The sequence below is a fragment of the Triturus cristatus genome, chromosome 8 (assembly GCF_964204655.1).
Source record: "Triturus cristatus chromosome 8, aTriCri1.1, whole genome shotgun sequence".
Taxonomy (NCBI): Eukaryota; Metazoa; Chordata; class Amphibia; order Caudata; family Salamandridae; genus Triturus; species Triturus cristatus.
Genome location: NC_140591.1, coordinates 12,973,674 through 12,993,540, shown reverse-complemented (window position 1 = coordinate 12,993,540; position 19,867 = coordinate 12,973,674). Strand labels below are relative to the sequence as shown.

General features: G+C 46.4%; 1 protein-coding gene across 2 annotated transcripts in view; it reads right to left on the bottom strand.

Moving 5' to 3' along the window:
- Positions 1-19,867, bottom strand: part of LOC146799835 (uncharacterized) — a 400,555-nt gene that overhangs the window by 72,751 nt on the left and 307,937 nt on the right. The window lies entirely within an intron of this gene.

Below are 19,867 nucleotides of genomic sequence, written 5' to 3'. Positions count from 1 at the left end.
GTGCACCCGTGATGCTGCGAGTGGTGTCTGTATTCACGGGCTAAGCGTGTGGGAGAAGAATTTGAAAGAAGAAAAATTAAAAGTAAAAATAATATATAAAAGCAATCTAATAATGTGTATAGGGAATAATTTAAGTTGAAGTCAATGAATAGGATTCCGTGGGAGCGAGGACAAGGGGTGAATTAGAGGAAAGACTCAATAACTGCACAGTTTGTCTAAATTACATGTTAAAAACAGTCTAATACAGAATTTTTAGAAAGCAAAACAAATTTGTGACATTACATGTAAAAATTATGAGTTAACAATGTAGAGAATATGTCTAAGCCCACATGAGTCATATCATTGTATAAGACATTGAAAGGAGATGGTGGTGAAATCAGGCAAAGGTGAAAAATCAGTAAATAATCCAAAAGGTTTAACCACATGAAATAATTATAATGCAGTAGGGTGAAAAAGCAAGGACTGAATGGTGGACAATCTACCATGAATTTCATATTTAAGGTCCAATTAAAATAATGGAGGTGGAAGAAGGCTTCTGACATATTGAATGTAACCGAAGTGTGAAGTGAAGGATCATAATAACGACGTCCAATCTTCATTTCTGTTCAATCCATTTTTTATGCTTTGGGTGCGCAAAATCCATTTCAACTCCTCTTTATTTAGCAGGATGCCAATGTCACCTTCTCTTGGGGGTGGTTTGATCTGACTGATTGTCCATTTTAGGTCATCTTCGTTATGCCCAGCACTAAGAAAGTGTTCGACCAGAGGGGCGTTGGCTGTTTGGCAGCGAATCCTGCAGCGATGTTGATTAATCCTTAGACAGGCTTTTTGTGTTTGTCCAATGTAGATTTTTGGACATGGGCATTGTATCACGTAGATGACATTACAAGAGTTACAATTGATGAGGCATTTAGATGTGATTTTGACATTATTAAATACAAAATCTTTACCTTAGATAGTGCCATCACAAATGCTACACATACCACATTTTACATGTCCAAGAAGGGGGTCAAGACACCATAGTTCAGTGAGAGTAGCGGGAGGTTTTGGGGTAGGAAGTGCTGCTCTGACTAGATTGTCTTTTATGCTGTGGCTTTTACGGAATGCGAAAAGGGGACATTCAATGTTTAGCACACCTGCATTCAAGATAGACCAATGTTTAAGGACAGACTTGCGAACAGTGTTAGACACAGGCGAGAATGTGGTTACGCATACCATGCGGTTGGAGTCAGTCTTAGGTTTGGGAGTAAGGAGGACTTCCCTGGGGCAGTACCAAGCTCTTTTCAATGCGTTGCGCACAAGTCGTTTTGGATATCCACAAGTGTGGAGTTTAGAGGATAATATTCCAGCTTTGCGGAAGTAGTCTTCCCTAAGGAAACAGTTTCTTCTGATACGTAAAAATTGTGAATATGAAAGTGAATCACGTAAAGCTTGGGGGTGATTGCTGTTATATTTGAGCAAGGTATGGTGTTCAGTGGGTTTCCTATAAAGACTAGCAATCAATTCACCGTTTGAATGATGGACTGTAAGGTCCAGAAAGGGAATGGATGTTTTGCTGTGTGTAAAAGTGAAGGTCCAACCATGACAATTGTTATTTAGCCAATGGAGAAAATGGTTGAGATTATTTTCGTCGTTATGCCAAATCAAGAAAATGTCATTGATGTATGGCTTCCAAAGGGTGATGCTCATATTGAAAGGATTGTGGGGTGTGAGAATTGTGGACTTTGAGGTGGTCCATATATAGTATGGCTAGATTAGGGGCAAAAATGGCCCCCATGGAAGTGCCCTATACTTGTTGGTAGAATTCATTGTCGAACATGAAGAAATTCCTAGTCAGGCAGAGTTCCAACAATTGAAGTATAAACATTGTTGGTATGTTGTGAGGGTGGGGTCTTAAGTTCAAAGTCTGTTCTATGACTAACATTGCCTCTATCTGTGGTATGTTTGTATAGAGCGATTCCACATCTAAGGTGCATAGAATGTCTGAATGTGCCAAATGGGTGGTGCTCTACTAAGTTAATTATGTCCATGCTGTCTCTTACGTAACAATCTGTATTAGGGACAAAGTCCTTAATGAAGTAATTCACATACTGACCTAAAGGTTCCAGGATAGACCCACAACCCGAGACTATGGGGCGTCCAGGTGGTGCCGTCTCGTTTTTATGAATCTTGGGAAGGGTGTAAATCACCGGGGTGCGAGGTGATTTGGTATTTAGAGCTAGAAATTCCTTACATCTAAGGAATTCTTGTGTCTTGGCATCTGTAGTGATCTGTAAGATCAGTTGTTGAAGCTCTTTGGTTGGTAACCTACAATAATGGTCAGTGTTGGTGATTTGTCTTAGAATTTCTTCTTTATACAAATCTCTGTCCTGTAAGACTATACCATCGCCTTTATCGACAGACTTTATAACAAGGTACTGGTTGTTTTTTAGTGTGTCTATAGCCCTTTTCTCTTCCAGTGAGATTATATGGAATAAATCTCTTCTTACTCTCGAGTGAAGATAAGTCCTTGAGTACCATTTTCTCAAATGTAAGTATTTCACTTGGGATCATATTGGCACTAGGTGAGAAGGTTGATGGAGGGCGCAAAGGGGTATTGGCGACTATGGTTGGTGAGGGATTAAGTGAGAAAAAAAGCATGTAGTCGTATCCGTCGGAAGAACCTGAGTAGTTCTGTTTGTAGTTCCAAAAAATTGGGTTTGATCGTGGGAACAAAAGACAATCCTTTGCTAAGGATGAAAAGTTCTGAGGCGACAAGGTTATGTTTGGAGAGATTAAAAATGGGGATGGTTTGCGGAGCAGTGGAATTGCTTACCATTGGTAAAATCTCTGGCGGGTTTGCCGCTCGCCCGGAGGGTTGAACCATTGTCGTTTGTTGCGTCCCCGCCTTGAGGGTTCGCTCTGGCCCCTGCCTAAAAAAGTTTGGTTAGGGGGTCGACTAGAGGTGCTTGGGGTTTCTCCTTGATCTGAACTGTCAGAAGAATCGGCTGAAGTGTCTGAGAAACCCACTAGGTTGTTACGCCTATTGAACCTACCCCAAGGTCTACTGTTCTGGGGGTTGGATTATGTGTGGTTAGTGTAGAAATCTTTCTGTAGGTAAGGATATGTTCTTTCTAGGACGTTCGATTTTATGTCCTTTTTAAGTTTGAGAGATTTTTTATTTTGTTCTAGTCTGTAAAATTCAGTCGTTTTTTGTACCTGTTCAAGTAATTTTTTACATTCGGAAACTGAACTAGTGTCTTTTATTTGAAAATTTCCTGTTGTAAGATTTTTAGTGTTTCAGTAGCTGTGTAAATTCCTAGTACCATCCAATGCCTAGAACAGGTCGTCCCTATATAGCTAAAGTTAGTTATGTATTTGGGGTTGTCAGTAAATACTCCTGGGATATTGCGAACCTGTAAACTGACAGGTATAATATTGGCTTTGAGGTACTCAGTGAGCATACGAATCATGAGTTGTAAGCGAACAAATTTCTTCTTACATTTTTCTAGTTCTGTGAGTGGGATATTAACTGTACTAGCTGTTTCTATAGGGTCTGTAAAGCGATGGACCTTCTAGGATTTTCTTAATGTAGTCATCGGTATAAAGTGGTGCGTGCTCTGACATACCAATAAGCATTGGGAATTAGAGAATTAAGTGAGAAAACAGGAATAGAACGGGCTTCAGGAGCACGGCACTATCGCTGCTGAGCTCCTTTCTTGAAAACAGGCAACAGTGGGTTGAGATGAGAGGGGTTAGTTCCCGTCCCTTCTTTCTCCCATGTGGGGGTGCCACAGGGATTGGCACTTAGTCCAACGCTTTTCAATGTATATGTCACCCCTTTGGTACAGCTCATCGTGAGTTTTGGCCTGGCCGTGCTCTCTGATGACACACAGATTGTGGTGTCGGTATCACCTCAGGTTGAAAATGACACCAACAATTTTCGCAGCTGCATGACTGCAGTTGCAGGTTGGATGGAGTAGAACTGTCTAAAGCTAAACTCCGGGAAAACTGAAGTATTGCTTTTTGGGAATGAAACCTCCTTCTGGAATGCATCATGGTGGCCCCAGTAGTTGGGGGGATTTACCAAAGCCAGTTCTGAAGGCAAAAAATCTGGGAGTCATCTTTGACACCAAGCTATGTTTCGGTGCTCAGATTATGCAGTGACGTCTGGGGGCTATTTTCTGCTACGGATTATAAAAAAAATACTCCTGTTTATTCCAACAGAACTTCAGAAGACCGTAGTGTTGGCCCTCGTTGGGTCAAAGATAGATTACTGCAATTCACTCTATTTAGGTATTTCGAAATACTTGATAAAAAATATTGCAGTGTCTCCAAAATGCTGTGGCCAGAACAGTTTTTAACATCCCTAAATTCAAACCGGTGTCGCATTTACTGCATGGCCTTCACTGGCTCCCAGTGGAGAGGACAATTTCCTTCAAAACTCTGTGCCTAATGTATAAGGCACTTCACGGAACCGGCCCCCTCTATCTTCAGGAGCTATTCACATGGTATACACCTAGCAGAACGTTGAGATTGAGCACGGAGTATAAGGTTCAGATTCTGAGAATCAAGCGAGTAAAATGGGGCGGGAAAACTTTGACATTCCAGGGGGGGAAGTTATGGAACTCCCTGTCTCTGGCCCTCTGCTCCCAACACAGCCTGCAGGTATTGAGAAAGCAGCCGAAGACCTGGTTGTTTGTGTTGACTGAGTGCTAGTGTTTGGTGACCTATTTCCTGGGTCTCTGCCCCATTCCGTTTTCGATCCGCTCAGTGCTAAGACACCTTTGGGTATTGCGCGCTTTATAAAACCAATTCATTCATTCATTCAATCACTCTTAGATTTGCGACTAATCTCAATCATTTACATGGCTACCCGATCAGGTCAGTGGCTTTAATATAATCTAACAAATGTTAAGCCCCTGAATTCCCCTAGACGCGCCTATTTGATCCGATGGCTCAAAAGCCCAACTTAATTATATGCACAGTTTTTAAAGGTGTTTTAATAGTCATATTGTATTATCATGGCAGTCTTTTATTGTGTTTCAAATGTACAATTAATGGTTTTAATTTACTATGCATGATAAATAAACTTGAAACATTAAGTTAAGGGATCTGGAAAAGTGGATGTGCATTAGGCTGGGTTGGACCTTACATGCTTATGGTTCTGATTAAAGCTCTGAAATCCCGCACGTGAGGAGGATTCAGGACGCAGTTGGAGGCAGGAGTTGAGTCGCGGGTGTGAGCGGTGGTACCGGACTTCCTTGGGGTGCACAATAAAACCTACAAAAACATACCTGGTCATGTCTTCGTTCTTCTTGAAGACGTTACAACACTCAAATCTTACTGGCTTGTTTTGTTGACGGTTGCTTACAGCTGGCCTTCTTGGCCCCACAAGTGAAGTGATGACCCTGTGGATCTGCAGGCTTTCATTTGTGAAAAAGACAAGCAGGTAGGCCAACTCCTCTTTGGTAAGCGACTGTGTTCTGATGACAATAAAACACAGGTCAAACAGTGATAGGAGGCCCCCCAGTAGGGCTAGTGTGGTACCTGCTGGAAGAGAAGGCTGGCATGGATTATCTACAGTGTTCTCTGGGTCTGTGAATGCAGTGTTTAGAGAGTGAGATTTTGAATATATCCCTGGAGCTGGAGGAAGTGACTGACGTGTGTAATCTGCTTGAATGCAGTATCTTCCACCTTCATTGGAAACTTCCTCCTTTGTTACAACTAGTTTTGGCCATGTTAGAAGCACTGTTGGGATTGCCCAAAGAGAAGGATTGCCCAAATGTTTCATTAATGCATTTGGGCGAGAATGAGTTGGTGAATATGAAAAATATGAAAGCAAAGGAAGCCAGTCGAAGACTTTGTATTGTACATAACATCGATGTGAAGAACTGTGTGTAAATGATATACTGCAGCCTGTACAAGAACCTGCGAGAATACCAGAGAAGTGTCATCTGCACGCAATTCTTGTTGGAAACAAGCGCTTAACTAGGGGCAAATGCATTTTAAGTAGGTTACTCAAAAAGGACGACATGTGGGTGGTATAAAAATCTTCACTTTGTCGAACTGTAAAAAGCGGTAAACATTGATAAGTAGGGGAAAGGGTGAACATAACATTCCCAAAGATTTACAGGCTTAAACAAATCTGTGCCGTCCCAATTGTAGTATTTTTAACTGCAGAAAATTGAAACATTTTTAATAATTTCGTTAGAAATTAGCCCTCGTTTACACACTGAGCCACCTTAAGTATAATGCTGATAAAATGTAGCGCCTGAAAAACCTGAAAGAAGTAAAATGACTCATTTTTAAAGACCACTGTGTGCATCACAGCAGAGGTGCTAGGAGGCTTCAGCGGCGGCTGAAGCACGCTAACTAAAGGCAGACTGCATGCCAAGATGTATAACACATAACATAGCATGACTTCACATAAGACAAAAGAAGATGTCACATGCCATCTGAGAACAAGTTAAACAATGCAAAAATGGGGGCGGAGCTTAGCTCGCAGCGAAGATGGCTGCTTGAGCCCCGGGCTCCGGCACGCAGCATATCAATCCTTGAATTATCCGGCCCCACATTCCTTGAGACTGCATCCAACGCTGAGACTTTGGCGCCGGGCTCAGTGTGCGACCCAACGACGCGACCTCTGTGCCGGTGGACGCCGACAGGACGGTGTGGCGGCCGGCGGTGCTGGGCCGCTAATCCTCGGCATCGGGTGCGCGGACAGACGGACTTGCGTCGCTGTGCGTGCGGCTCGCGGGACTGCGAGGACGCGGCCTGTTCCTGCCGACCCCCGTTTTTACAGCCCAGGCTCGGGAACGGGATGAAGAAGTGACGCCCGGAGTGCGGCCCAAGCCACGGAGGTAGCGGGAGGGGCGATTGGAACAGCTGGCACCCCCATAACTCGCCGAAACTCGGGCCGTGAAGGGCCTAAATCGGAGGAGACTCGGCCGCCATTGACAGATGCGACGCGGCGGCTGGAGCTGCGCTCGTAGTGACTAAGTGCTGGAGGCAACGTACGGGGGCAATGCAGGAGCACTCTTGAGCGGCGAACAGCGGTGATCTCACTGCAGGGAGCCCCCAGCCGCAGGTTGCCTGGCTGAGACGGGGCAGGAGCGGCCGTGGAACACGGCGGGGTGGCGATTGCTGGAATGCCAACTGGATGATCGCGTTGGCCAGAGAGATCAGCTGAGCGTTGGCCGCCCTGGGTGTTGGAGGGTCAGCCCGAAGCCGCTGCTGAAATCACCGCGGGGGGGTTGGCTGCAGGAAGTCGCATGGTGCACAGTGAGCGGGGGCCTGGAGTGTAGCCCGCAGTGGACATCCTGGGGAAGTTGAGAGAGTGCAGTCTTTGCCACAGCGCTGCTGAATAACGGGCTGCTGAGTGCGGGGAGTGGGCAGGAGTCAACGCGGCGGTCCCCCCCACCTCCCCCTTGCCCGATACATCTGTCCTTAAATCTGGAGGCGAGGCGAGGGAAGAGAGTTGATGCGCGTGTGGCGGAACGGTGGGCCTGCTTAGGGAGGCCGAGCGGAGACACCTGCAGAGGGGAGAGCTGGTGGCGACGCTACTCCCGCAATTGGAGCCGGGCCCCAGGTAAAGAGCCCGGTGGGAGCGGCACCAGGTGAGACACTTTGCACGAAGGTGTGCCCTGGCTGGCACTGCTAGCTGTCTTTTGGGACGAGGTGTGCGACGCCACGCGGCGGTAGTACCCACGATGGGTAAGTCTGACAAGTGGGTAAGCACACTCCTGGGAGAGGAGGATGTCACTCGTTGCACTCAAAAAGAGAATCAAGGTTCTCCTTGTCCGAGGGTTTTGTTCCAAACAATGAAACGGTAATTCAGAGTCAATTAAATTTATTTATAGCATTCATCCAAAGATGTAGAATTATCATCATTCTGTCAATCTCGACTCGTTTATCAAATATCCATTAATCAAATGCCCAATGCATTTCGGGCCGTTCAAGCCCTTCATCAGGGGCGGCACTGTGGAGGAAACAAGGGAGCAGGACTCATTTATCACATCATACACAGTTTAAACGAGCATGATAAAGTAAAACGTGGATTGTAAACAAAGTGCGGTGAACAATAAAGTTTTGTAAAGCGAGATTGAAAAAAACGGGCAGAGTGCAGGCGAAGCTTATTCAAAGTGTAACGAGTTTCCTTTACGTTACAAACCACCGAGTGTGCTGGCGTGAATGTGAGAGTTCAGGTAGTGCTGCTTAACTGGTAAACGCGTGGTGAAGTTGAGGGGTTTCTTAGTGACGAACAAACATGCTATGTCCTAAGGTTGTGACACCCATTTGGTGCAAGTAATAAAAGTCGTAGGGCCGGTGTCCATGAGTTTAAAATCGTTGGGTGACAAGGGTCAAGGGTGGGTCGGTGGAAATATCTTATCAAGCGGTCTCAACACAAGTCGTTAGTACGGCATACACTTACGGTAGGATCGTAGAGTCAAGGTCCCATCACTTAACAAGACGGCGCTCACGGGTGCTGCGGCAGTAGTGAGGTTAGTGAATAGTGATCATGTGATCGGGGGACGTATCCATTTAAAAGGGAGTGGTTGTGCGTGTACGTGAACTACGAAGGTAGACATAAAAGACAGATTAGTAGTTTGTCGAACGAACGAAAAGAAAGTAAATCACCTATGTGAATAAAAGGTGTCCTGGGCAAAAGTGGCGGCTGGGAAAATGTAAAAATAAAGAGACAAAAATAAATGAATGACATAGGAGCAAAATGTAGTCACAAATGTCTCATAGAGAAAGCGTAATGAACAGGAATATGAGGCATAGGAAAAAATGAACCGTTGTCACTTCAGAAAATTGTAGATGAGTTAACAATGAATTCCAGAGGTACGAATTATATAGTCATCTATTCAACAGTATAGGAGATCGGATTACAAGTAGCAGCCCAAATCATAGCGTTCATTGAGACCCTTAGGCTGAGTAGAATTCAATTTGTGGATCCAAAAGATTTCTCTCTGTAATAGGAATCTGTTATTGTCTCGTCCTTTCAATACAGGAACCTGTTCAAGTATGAGGAAACGGAGTTGGCATATGTTATGTTGATGTTCCTGGAAGTGAGTGGCAATGGGTGATTTGGCCTGTCGAGTTCTTATGTTACTTTTGTGTTCGTTTATTCGAATACGAATTTTTCTTTCCGTTTTTCCCACGTATACCAGGCCACATGGGCATTTCAGTAAGTAAATGACATTTTGGCTGTTGCAGGTAGCAGTCACTCTGAGCTTGATAGGGTGACCATGTAGTGGGTGTTGGATTGTAGTTCCCTTAATGATGCAATTGCAATTTCCACAATTGAGACAGGGCTGAGTACCTTTATAAGAGCTTATGGTGGAATCTCGGGTTTTGGAGAGAATTTGTTTAAGATTGCGTGATCTCTGATATGCAAATCTAGGAGGTATCTCAAAGACGTTGTGGAAGTCCGCCTCAGTACTTAACATGGGCCAGTATCTCAGTATGGTTTTCTTGATGGTAAAACTCTCGGTGGAGTATTTGGACACGAATGTCATTCTCTGTGGTGTAGACATGGGTCGTTTGGGTTGGAGAAGTGTTTGTCGTGAGAGTCTGTCTGTCTTCAGCACTGCTTTCTCCAGAATGTCACTCGGATATTTACGTTGTTTAAATTTGGAAATGCACATGTTTCTACTGGACTCATACAATTCATTAGTGCTGGAAATCCTTTTAAGTCGGAGAAGTTGTGAGTATGGCAGATGATTTTTGAGTGATGGCTGATGGAAACTGTGAAAGTGAAGGAGGTTATTACGATCTGTTGGTTTTGTATACACTTGAGTAGTCAGGTTTCCTTGTTGGATGGTAACGCGGGTGTCCAGGAAAGTTATGGATTCAGTGTTGGTAAGATGTGTAAATTCAATACGTTGGTCGATGGTGTTGAGAATAGTAATGAGAGATTCAAGTTGTTGAATTGGACCATTCCACAAGAGAAAGATGTCGTCTATATACCTTTTATAAAGGATCAGATGTTCAGTCCAGTCGTTGTTGGTTAGAATGTTATCCAATTCAAATCTGTGCATGTAGAGATTCGCGTATGATGGGGCAGCGCAATTTCCCATGGAGGTACCTGAGCATTGGATGTAAAAGGTGTCAGACCATTCAAAGTAGCTGTGATAAAGGGTAAAGTGCATCAGTTCCATGAGGAATACTTTGAGATCATTGGGTTTGTCTGTGTTGATCAAGAAAGATTCAATAGCTTCAATTCCTTTGTCATGCGGAATGGAGGTGTAAAGTGATTTAACATCGATAGTACATAAGATGGTATCTGTTGTTATCGACCCACGGATGGATTCCAAGATGTTAAGGAAATCAGTAGTGTCCTTTATGTAGGTGGTCATTGATTGTACTGAAGCCTGTAGGTGTTTGTCCAAATATTTTCCAATGGGTTCATGGAGTGAATTGACAGTAGAAACAATGGGTCTGAACGGAGGTTTTGTAGCATGCTTATGGATTTTAGGCAGTATGTAGATATAGGGAGTGGATGGATTGGTTTTGATAAGATATTTTTTGTCTTCTTCACAAATGGTCCCTGGTAATTTCAGACCTGTTAGCTAGTGTATTTAGGATTTGTTCTTCTTTTTTTGTGATGTTCACAAAAAAAGAAGAACAAATCCTAAATACACTAGCTAACAGGTCTGAAATTACCATACGTCAAGCTGACAAAGGAGGGGCACTAGTAATCATGGATACAACCTTCTATGTAGAAAGCGTGGATGAACATGTTAAGGACGCACGAACATACATGCCCATACCCACTGACCCTACAAATAACTTTCTTGACATTCTCAAAACCATCATTAATACCGCTCTTGAACAAGGGACCATTTGTGAAGAAGACAAAAAATATCTTATCAAAACCAATCCATCCACTCCCTATATCTACATACTGCCTAAAATCCATAAGCATGCTACAAAACCTCCGTTCAGACCCATTGTTTCTACTGTCAATTCACTCCATGAACCCATTGGAAAATATTTGGACAAACACCTACAGGCTTCAGTACAATCAATGACCACCTACATAAAGGACACTACTGATTTCCTTAACATCTTGGAATCCATCCGTGGGTCGATAACAACAGATACCATCTTATGTACTATCGATGTTAAATCACTTTACACCTCCATTCCGCATGACAAAGGAATTGAAGCTATTGAATCTTTCTTGATCAACACAGACAAACCCAATGATCTCAAAGTATTCCTCATGGAACTGATGCACTTTACCCTTTATCACAGCTACTTTGAATGGTCTGACACCTTTTACATCCAATGCTCAGGTACCTCCATGGGAAATTGCGCTGCCCCATCATACGCGAATCTCTACATGCACAGATTTGAATTGGATAACATTCTAACCAACAACGACTGGACTGAACATCTGATCCTTTATAAAAGGTATATAGACGACATCTTTCTCTTGTGGAATGGTCCAATTCAACAACTTGAATCTCTCATTACTATTCTCAACACCATCGACCAACGTATTGAATTTACACATCTTACCAACACTGAATCCATAACTTTCCTGGACACCCGCGTTACCATCCAACAAGGAAACCTGACTACTCAAGTGTATACAAAACCAACAGATCGTAATAACCTCCTTCACTTTCACAGTTTCCATCAGCCATCACTCAAAAATCACCTGCCATACTCACAACTTCTCCGACTTAAAAGGATTTCCAGCACTAATGAATTGTATGAGTCCAGTAGAAACATGTGCATTTCCAAATTTAAACAACGTAAATATCCGAGTGACATTCTGGAGAAAGCAGTGCTGAAGACAGACAGACTCTCACGACAAACACTTCTCCAACCCAAACGACCCATGTCTACACCACAGAGAATGACATTCGTGTCCAAATACTCCACCGAGAGTTTTACCATCAAGAAAACCATACTGAGATACTGGCCCATGTTAAGTACTGAGGCGGACTTCTACAACGTCTTTGAGATACCTCCTAGATTTGCATATCAGAGATCACGCAATCTTAAACAAATTCTCTCCAAAACCCGAGATTCCACCATAAGCTCTTATAAAGGTACTCAGCCCTGTCTCAATTGTGGAAATTGCAATTGCATCATTAAGGGAACTACAATCCAACACCCACTACATGGTCACCCTATCAAGCTCAGAGTGACTGCTACCTGCAACAGCCAAAATGTCATTTACTTACTGAAATGCCCATGTGGCCTGGTATACGTGGGAAAAACGGAAAGAAAAATTCGCATTCGAATAAACGAACACAAAAGTAACATAAGAACTCGACAGGCCAAATCACCCATTGCCACTCACTTCCAGGAACATCAACATAACATATGCCAACTCCGTTTCCTCATCCTTGAACAGGTTCCTGTATTGAAAGGACGAGACAATAACAGATTCCTATTACAGAGAGAAATCTTTTGGATCCACAAATTGAATTCTACTCAGCCTAAGGGTCTCAATGAACGCTATGATTTGGGCTGCTACTTGTAATCCGATCTCCTATACTGTTGAATAGATGACTATATAATTCGTACCTCTGGAATTCATTGTTAACTCATCTACAATTTTCTGAAGTGACAACGGTTCATTTTTTCCTATGCCTCATATTACTGTTCATTACGCTTTCTCTATGAGACATTTGTGACTACATTTTGCTCCTATGTCATTCATTTATTTTTGTCTCTTTATTTTTACATTTTCCCAGCCGCCACTTTTGCCCAGGACACCTTTTATTCACATAGGTGATTTACTTTCTTTTCGTTCGTTCGACAAACTACTAATCTGTCTTTTATGTCTACCTTCGTAGTTCACGTACACGCACAACCACTCCCTTTTAAATGGATACGTCCCCCGATCACATGATCACTATTCACTAACCTCACTACTGCCGCAGCACCCGTGAGCGCCGTCTTGTTAAGTGATGGGACCTTGACTCTACGATCCTACCGTAAGTGTATGCCGTACTAACGACTTGTGTTGAGACCGCTTGATAAGATATTTCCACCGACCCACCCTTGACCCTTGTCACCCAACGATTTTAAACTCATGGACACCGGCCCTACGACTTTTATTACTTGCACCAAATGGGTGTCACAACCTTCGGACATAGCATGTTTGTTCGTCACTAAGAAACCCCTCAACTTCACCACGCGTTTACCAGTTAAGCAGCACTACCTGAACTCTCACATTCACGCCAGCACACTCGGTGGTTTGTAATGTAAAGGAAACTCGTTACACTTTGAATAAGCTTCGCCTGCACTCTGCCCGTTTTTTTCAATCTCGCTTTACAAAACTTTATTGTTCACCGCACTTTGTTTACAATCCACGTTTTACTTTATCATGCTCGTTTAAACTGTGTATGATGTGATAAATGAGTCCTGCTCCCTTGTTTCCTCCACAGTGCCGCCCCCGATGAAGGGCTTGAACGGCCCGAAATGCATTGGGCATTTGATTAATGGATATTTGATAAACGAGTCGAGATTGACAGAATGATGATAATTCTACATCTTTGGATGAATGCTATAAATAAATTTAATTGACTCTGAATTACCGTTTCATTGTTTGGAACAAAACCCTCGGACAAGGAGAACCTTGATTCTCTTTTTGAGTGCAACGAGTGACATCCTCCTCTCCCAGGAGTGTGCTTACCCTATTTTCATTCGAGTCCCAACCCAGGGGGACATACTCGTTCTTGCACCTACTACCGGATTAACACAGTTACATTGTTCAAACACGGAGTGCGCCCATTTCTGTTTCTTTCTTGTCGTGTAAGTCTGACAAGTCCCAATCTAAACTATCATTTGAGCAGAGGCGCCCCAAAACTCAGGTCCCCGCAGAGGGGGCGGTCGGTGGCACCCCTGTCCCGCCTGAAGAAGAACAGAATATTCGGGGCCTGTTGCTTTCCATGGAGAGAGGACTGCAAAATGGTATCACCTCCTTGGGCGCCAAGATTGACGCTCTCTCATACAGGATGGATCGTATGGGGGAGCGCATTGATAAGCATGCGGAGAGACTGGATCAGTCGGACCAACGTCTTGCGGAAGTTGAAGAAGCACAGACTTTGTTGGATTCGGACCAGAAGAAACTTGGACGTCTTATGCAGGTGTTACAGGATAAAACGGCGGACCTTGAGGCGCGTACACGTCGGTGCAATTTGCGTATTACCGGCCTGCCGGAGACGACGTCAACTGGCAGAATGGAGTGTTTTGTGGAGTCGCTTCTGGTAGAGCTGCTTGGTAAGGACGTGTTTTCAGGGATGTTTGTGGTGGAGAGAGCGCATAGATCCCTGGGACCCAGGCCCCCTCCGGGAGCGCCACCGCGTCCAATTATAGCGAAACTGCTGAACTACAGTGACAGGGACGCGGCCCTTCGTGTGGCGCGTGAGAAGAAGACTTTGGTGTACGAAGGGTCGACCATCTCGCTCTATCTGGATTTCACTGCCAGAGTACCGGAGGCCAGGCGGCAGTTTGTTCCGGCTAAAAAACAGCTGCGGGAACTGGGACTGGATTACGCGATGTTGTATCCGGCCAAGTTGCGATTCAACAGGCAAGGGAAATCTCACATCTTCCTGGATCCTAAGACACTGCAGAAAGCGTTGAAAGACTGGAATAAGGAGCAGAAGCGGAGCCCAGAGAGACAGCTGTCGGGGGGGGGGGGGGTAGCGGATGGCTCGTTGGAGGATCAGGACTGACCCTGGATAGCCGGCAAGAATGTGTTGCACTTATTTGGCACCCAGCAGCATGGCGTGAGTTGAGGTTCTGGGGGGAGTTGATGGGGTGGGATGCAAATAGTGAAGAACGGATAGCCACTTACTGATAGGCTGTTGGACTGCGGGCGCGGTGATCGGCCACAGACTGTACATGGGGTAGTGAGGTCTGGCACATACGCCTTATCCCGGCGGGCAACATGTCATGTTAGGTGCTGCGGGGGGGGGGGGGAGGTACATGGGCCGGGCGCGCAGTTGGGGATTATGAGGTGTGTAGAGTAGTACGTTGCAATGTGGTCATTGCATGGCAGGGGGGCAGACATTCGCTTGCTGCGCTTGGGGGTCGTAATTGGGTACTAGGTGGTAACCCGTTATAGACTAAGAACCGAGCGACCTCCGCCCGCGAGTGAATGCCACAACTTGGGGGGGTTAATTTGTTTGGGGCAGGGTGGCGGGAGGTGTGGGTAGTCCCTACAGGGGACACGGCAGGGCCGAGTTGCGGGGGGTCTGCTGTGGGTGGTGGGAGGGTGGTGGGTTCCATTTTTCATTTTATGAGGTCCGACTGTCAGTATACTATGTGGGGAATCCTTCAGCATACATGTTGCATATAGCACTCAGAGGTAAACGCTATGCGTTTCAGACAGAATAGCAATGCCTAGTGAAACAGCTACACGCGGGGCGCTCGATTCTGTAAGATTGTTGACCTGGAACGTCAGAGGCCTGAATGATCATCGGAAGCTACGTAAAGTCCTGCACTACCTTAATAGGCACGCTATAGATATAGCCTTCCTACAGGAAACGCATCTCCCTAACCATAGCCCCATGCTGCGCTCTAGAGGGTTGGCGGGACACGCACACGCAGCTGGTTTCACCACCCATGCCAGGGGGGTGATGACTTGGTTCAACCCTAAGTCGGAGTACAGGTCGCACTTGCTGGCTGCGGACGATGGAGGCAGGTTTGTGCTCTCGCGCTGTCAGGGTAGAGGACTGGACTTATTGTTGGTTAATATCTATGGCCCGAACTATGACTGCCCGGAGTTTTATGTTGGCAGACACGGTTAGGGACTGTGGGGTGCCGCACATGTTGTGGGGAGGAGTCTTTAACATGGTCCTGAATCCTGACCTTGATAGATCTGGAGGCCCGGCTAGAACGCAGGCATCAGCAGTTAAAGTCATCGGACGGGAAATGCTCTGTATGGCTCTTGCTGATGTGTGGAGAACTCTTAATCCTACTGTGGGGGGCTTCAGGCACTACTCTTCCTATCACAACTTACACACGCGCATTGATTACTGGCTCGCAACAACGTCTCTTATGCCACAGGTCCGGGCGTGCCAGGTGCTGCCGCGCACACTATCTGATCATTCCCCCATATTGCTGACCTTGGCAACACCCAGAAAGACCATCCCCCCATTTCTATGGCGGTTCCCCCCATACTCACTGCTAGACCCCCTTTTTAAAGAAGAACTGGCTGAGGCGATCACGTTGTTCTTCGAAACCAATATAGGTTCCGTGGATAGCTTTCAAACGATCTGGGAAACATTTAAGGTTTATATTAGAGGGGTGGCAATAGCTAAACATTCCGGGGTACTGCGCGATATCCGGCAGAGACTTTCGACATTGGAGCGCAAGCTGGGGGACTTGGAGGCTAGGCAACAGTCAGAGGCGTTGGCAGACACTACAGAGGAGCTGAAGGCTCTGTTAGCGGAATCTCATGAGGCTGCAGATGCGGAAGTGCAGCATCTGGGGAAGTACGCTACGGCCAGGGTATATGGGGAGGGCGATAGGCCCGGCTCGGTACTTGCTAATATACTAAAAGCCCGGAGGGGTAGAGCCGCTATTACCAAGATCAGATCGGACGAAGGTGTGCTCTTAACGGAGGAGGCCGACATTGCTGCACGCTTCCAGTCGTATTACGCTACTCTCTACGCTTCCCAACAGACCGATATGGAAGAGAGCATACGAGACTACCTGGATTACATTAAGTTGCCTTTTCTCACTAATGCGCACAGGGAATTTCTGGCCCTCCCCATAGAGAAGGATGAAATTTTGGAGGCACTGGCGGGCATGAAGGCGCATAGCGCTCCAAGGGCGGATGGCCTCACGGTCGCCTTTTACAGAACCTTTATAGACCTGCTACTTCCACATATATCGACACTGTTTGATGATATGTGTGTTAAGGGACACATGCCACAGTCTATGAGAGAGGCTATTTTGGTGGCTATCCCCAAACCAGGTAAGACGCCTGAGGAATGCAGTTCTTATAGACCGCTATCGCTGCTAAATGTCGATACCAAACTTTTTGCGAAAGTCTTAGCCATGCGCCTGGACCTGCTCACTTCGGAGCTGATTGCCCCGGAACAGGCGGGGTTTGTGCCCGGCAGAAACCTCACGTATAATTTGAGGATGGTGTTTGGCACTATGCAGCATGTACGTAGGGACACGCGGGCTCTTGCAGTCTTCCTGGATATGGAGAAGGCCTTCGACTCGGTAGAATGGCCATTCATGCGACAGGTTCTGACCAGAATGGGGCTGGGCCTGGTCTTCTTGCAAATGGTCGGGGTGCTATATGGGGGACCTACTGCGAGGATACGACTGGGCGACCTGGTTACGGATGCTACTCCCATCTCGAGGGGAACGCGTCAGGGTTGCCCACTGTCGCCTATATTGTACGCCCTTGTGGTGGAGCCTTTGGCGTGCGCCCTCCGGGAATACCACAGCCTTAGAGGAGTAAGCTTTCCAACATACAAGATCGTGGTCTCCACATATGCAGACGATACCCTGCTGTATGTCAGGGACCCGGAGAATAAATTAGCTCCGGTGTTGCGGGAGGTGGTGCATTTCGGGGCGCTCTCTGGCCTGAAGGTAAACTGGACTAAGTCCATCGCTTTTCCGTTGACCCCGATCACTACCCCATTTGAGATGGAGTATCCGCTTCAGTGGTCGGACGACTCGGTCAGATACCTGGGGATACAACTGCATATGGATTCTGAGGTAGTACTCTCTGAGAACTATGGCAGGGCCATTGACAAACTAGAAGACGATGTGGAGACCTGGATCAGGCTACCCCTGTCACTGGTGGGTCGGATATCCATTATGAAGATGGCGGTACTTCCCAGATTCTTATTCCTGTTTGCTAACATCCCTATTGTGCAGTCGCGCGCCTTTTTTGCTAGGCTTACTAAATCCCTGTTGCGGCTGGCATGGGCGGGTAAGCACGCTCGTGTTAGTTGGCGCGTCTTGACATTGCCTTATCATCTGGGCGGCTTAGGGGCGCCTGATTTGGAGCTGTACTGCAGGATTGCACAGGGCGCTCAGGCGCATAGCTGGATACATGGCGATGAATCGGTCCCATATCTAAAGTTAGAGAGACTGTTCGCTGCACCTCTCCCGCTTCCCGCGGTTATTTTTGAGCCGCCTGATCGTAGAACGGGATTCTTAGACTCACTAAACTCAACCCGGCATGCATGGAATAACATACTGCAGCAAACGGCGGGGGCATTATTATACTCCCCAGCAATGCCACTTGACTGTGCGGTCTGGTTGACCCCTTGCAGGGACCGCGGGATGGTGCAATCCCTTCGGGAGCTGGGTATACACTCGATGGGGGACCTGTTTTCGGACGGCGTCGCTAAGACATGGGACGAGGTCGCTGCCACAGTGGACAACGCCACACAACTGCAGCGCTTCCAATTCCATAGGGTGAGAAGGGCATGGCGGCAACACCTAGGGGACGACATGGCCGAACCCCCTGAGGTTCTGGAATTATCATTTCTCATCAAACACAAAAGTCCCCATAAGCTAATGTCTAAACTATACAGCATGGTGATGTCGCAGAGATCGCAGGAATATACTAAGGCCAGATTAGCCTGGCAGAGGGACCTTGACACTGCAATAGACGATGCCATGTGGGCGTATTGCTGTTCTGGTGTACGTCGCATATCTTTACACGGCAAGCACAGGCGGATTCATTTTAAATTCATAAACAGAGTCTATTACACGCCGGAGAGACTGCACCGGAAATGGCCTACGGGAGGGGGCGACTTGTGAGAGATGCAGCCACCCAGTGGCTGACTTTATCCACTTAGCGTGGGACTGCCCGGGTGTCCGCAACTTCTGGGAAGAGATCTATCAGCAGATAGGAAGAGTAGTAGAATTAAATCTTACTCCGGATCCCACAGTGGCCCTGCTGGGACACTCTAGAGTGCTACCCAAGGCAGCACGTCGGCTAGTGGACCTGGGTATGCTTATAGCAAAGCGTAGGGTAGCACTGTGTTGGATGCGGGGCCCCTTGCCTACAGTAGCGCAGTGGGCACGAGACGTGCTCTACTGCTGCACGCAGTCGGAGAGGTTCAGCCAGCTGCTCCCTCCCCGCAGCAGACCAAAGAATTTTTGGGGACTATACGCCGACTATCTCGGGAGGGGTGGTGAGGCTATGGAGACTGCGGTGGGGACGGACGACGTGGAGACCCCGAGCGCAGCCATTGCCTGAGTGGTCTGAGGGGGCCCTCTAGGAGCTCGTAGAGCCGTATTGAAGTGGGGGGGGAGAGTCCCTATACTAACAGGGGATTGATGGTAGTGGGGAGGGTACAAAGGCCACTCACTGACGTGCTCCGGTCTGATATGAGTAATAGGCATATATGCCTCTTCTGGGAGGAGACGTGACGATTGGCGCTGAGTGCAAGGATACATTTTAGGTGGGTTGCTGACAGGACACCTCAACGGTTATGAGTAGGGGGGAGGGGTAAGGTTTCTTTGGGTGTTTTGTTTAAAGTAGAAAAATCTGTGCCCCCTCACGGGGAAAAGTCTACAAGAAATGGCATACAGGATGGCAAAGCTTGAAGATATACCGAACCGCAACTTTTTAACACAGTGATGCCCAGCCTCCGGGATGTGGGATAAGCTGTGATGAGGCGTGTCCATTAGTAACATCGCAGCCGGCCTCAGGGTTGTAGGCGCTCAGCTATGTATGTCATCATGTGTTGTTAGTTAAAAATAAATAAATAAATAAAATAAAAAAAAACAATGCAAAAATAGCACTGCATGGAAAAACCTACGCTGACATTAGAACATGACAGCATGGTATGTCATAACATGGCATACAGTGACCTAACATGATGTAAAACACCAAAGATATGTAACATGACATCGCGCATGACATAAAAAC